Consider the following 3,382-nt stretch of genomic DNA (forward strand, 5'->3'; position numbering starts at 1 on the left):
TGAATTTAATTGAAAATCCTGTAGTTCCTTGAAACCACCGACCAAGCAACTCAACAGTTGATTTTTTCACAATCAAGATGGAGTTTCTAAAGGTAATCAAATCCACTTCAAAAAAGGGTTTTTTTTATTTGTCTAGGTCCAATATAGCTTCAAGCTCCAACCAGCACATATTTTATTGGCTTAACTAGATCCACTAGTGCGTGAATTCACAAAAAGGAGTTAACGATATTTTTGGCAAGAATTCGCGAACTACTAGTTCAAATTATTTTTATTTGCGTAGATTTATTCAATTCAAAAATTCGTAAAAATTTCAACTTCCTACCTCTATAAGGTTATCGAAGCTTGAGGAATTCATAAAGAAAATTCTACACTACGCAATAAATTGATCTTAAATCTCCCTGATTTTAACGCACTCTTTGTTTTGAACATCTGCAAGATAGGGGCGCCAAAAAAAGTTTCGCCAAGGGCGCCGGGAGGCCACGCTACGGCTCTGACAATACATGACAGCTATTAGTATGCAATCTACGAAATACTCCGTTACAACGCAACGCAATGCAAATGGATGTACGTATTGGTATAAATCAGGTATCTGGCACCCCCAATCCTACCCACTACGTTTGACAATAGCCAACATCTTTGAGTTTCCCATTGTTCTATTGAAATTGGGTTTCCCACTGACAATTCTATTTTGTAAACAAACCATTATTCCGAACTGATTTTTTCCAAATGGACGTAAATATTTCTCACCATTTTTCGAGAACTTGTGCGAAAGTATGAATGCGAGGTGTGGTTGAACAAGAATATTGATGCCTTTAATAAATTTTCCATATTTCGATCGGCACCAAGCGCTCTACTTCGCCAAAAAATCACGATATTTGAAACATATTTTCAATAGGGGGTTTTCGATGACTATGATTACGTCTTCGTGTTAAATTAATCGATGATTTTGATGCTGGCATCAAAAACATGGCCGCTTCGCAGACCCCTGGTATAAATATCAATATATTCGAAAACATGTTTGTAGTGCCTAAAATTCTGATTCTATCACAAACGTCCGAATGTAACAGTCGCCCGATTTCCATTCGCCTGAAAAGACCAAACGCCCGAAAAGACCTTTCACCCGAATGGACCATTCGCCCGAATAGGTCATATATTTATGTATACCTCCATATTTTTTTTAACAATGTGTTATTTTTCCTAATCATATTAAAAAAAATTGCTAATTGTACCAGTTTGTCTAATTTTTCATTCTTTTCTGCTATTTTAGATGTCTTCTTAGCCTGCAGTGGTCGTAGGATAGGGGCCCTCCTTAGCCGTGCGGTAAGACGCGCGGCTACAAAGCAAGACCATGCTGACGGTGGCTGGGTTCGATTCCCGGTGCCGGTCTAGGCAATTTTCGGATTGGAAACTGTCTCGACTTCCCTGGGCATAAAAGTATCATCGTGTTAGCCTCATGATATACGAATGCTAAAATGGTAACCTGGCTTAGAAACCTCGCAGTTGATAACTGTGGAAGTGCTTAATGAACACTAAGCAGCGAGGCGGATGTAATGCTTATAAGAAGAAGAAGAAGGTCGTAGGATATCAGTGGTCGCATTTCTTTCTTCTAGTTGGAACTGCTTTGGAACGCTGTAAAACGGAGGACTTCCTCGTTTCAAAAGCGTATTCCACTAATTATGCCACCCTTAAATGTTATTGGAAGTTCGAGGAATACTGTTTAGGGTATTTTCATTGCCCGACCATAGTGAAGGGGAAAAATTGGGTCTCTAGTGGTCTTTTTGTGCGTTGATTGGCGACCATTCACATAAGTCCGCTACGTTAGGTATAGGTACGTTAGGCATGATGGACGTTACGCGTTACGGACGTAAGGGATAATATACGTTAGGCAGAATGGTCGTTTGGCATGATTCTGCCTTCTTTATGTCATGGGCTTTTCTTTGGGTCATTTATATATAACGTCCATTATGCCTAACGAGTACACCCCATTCACATAATACTTGCTTACATAAAAATATATGTTTCTTTGGGCCATATTTTCGAACCTCCTTAAATGCTTTTGTTATATCTTAACATGAAAAAAGTGCTAAGGTAACAAACTTTTTATAGGCAAGTTGAAATATGTAATCCTTCCCGTATGGCGATTGTAATCCCAATCGCTGATGTTTTCTAAAAACAAAACTTTGGTTGAGGAGAAAGAAACATCCTTGAAACTTGAATTTGGGAAGACACGTTCCTCAGCATTAATCTCAGCCATCTTAAAATCCAATAGTATATACGCTGGATCTAACGTAAACTGATAAATTTCGTTCCATCAATGAACAAAAGGCTGTATCATTCATACGTTCCCGTGTTTTAGCACTAATACCAAGCGAACGAATCGACAGTGTTGACCTTCGCCAACAGTTCCGTGAATTGTGAACACTTGAACAAATTGTTGTGGAGCAGTTGAGAATGTTCCGTCAATTATCCAAATCTTGGCTTGTCGATTGCAAGAAAGGTTCTGCGTCCAATGTTGTCATATAGCATCTGTCGATATGCACATATATGTATATCCTCACATTCTGATGGTTATAAGAGTTCATCACGTCGTCACCGGCGTTACATTATACGACGGGACTCGTTTTTGCTTGGGTCTGTTCACAAATTACGTAACGTAAAAATCGGAGTTTTTGACCCCCTCCCTCCCCCACGTAAGAAAAAGTAATGCGTAACTGTGAAAAATTTGTTTTTTTTTTGTTTTTTACGAAGCATGTGGATTTTTGGCATTTGTTTGAACATTGCTAGGTTAAGGATAACAATAAGATAACACATGATCAAAACCCAATTCCTGCTCAAACAAGCATTTCCTGGGAAATCACGGAATGTATTCGAAAAGCTTTTCTCCGTCATATAAGGGTACACTCAATATTTTTTTACACGGTTCTTCTTCTCTTCTTCGTTGGCATTACATCCCCCACTGGAACATTGTCGCCTCGCAGTGTTCATTAACCTTTGCATCCCCAACCTCATTTGTGCATCAAAATTTTGGGGATGTTTTTGCTCTAATGCATTCAATTTTTGACCGATTTGTTTGAAATTTTCAGACATGAACCGGAAATTATCATAGTTTCAGAGGATCCATCGATTGGACATGTCGATCCACCGGTTCCGGATTTATACGGAATCCCAGTGGGGTCTGTCGGGTGGCCATATCGGACATTTTTAGGTTTTATGTTTGTTATTCGTACCAATATCGTCTTTTTATACCCGTATCGTGAAGAAAATTTGTTTGCGATGCTTCTAAACGAATTTGGAAGCATCGATGGCCACACTGGAACCGGTTCCGGGGCTCTAACTAGGGACATATATCAGATTGTTTCGAAATGTATCATGAGACATATCA

This window comes from Armigeres subalbatus, chromosome 2, assembly GCF_024139115.2.
Source record: "Armigeres subalbatus isolate Guangzhou_Male chromosome 2, GZ_Asu_2, whole genome shotgun sequence".
NCBI classification, from domain to species: domain Eukaryota; kingdom Metazoa; phylum Arthropoda; class Insecta; order Diptera; family Culicidae; genus Armigeres; species Armigeres subalbatus.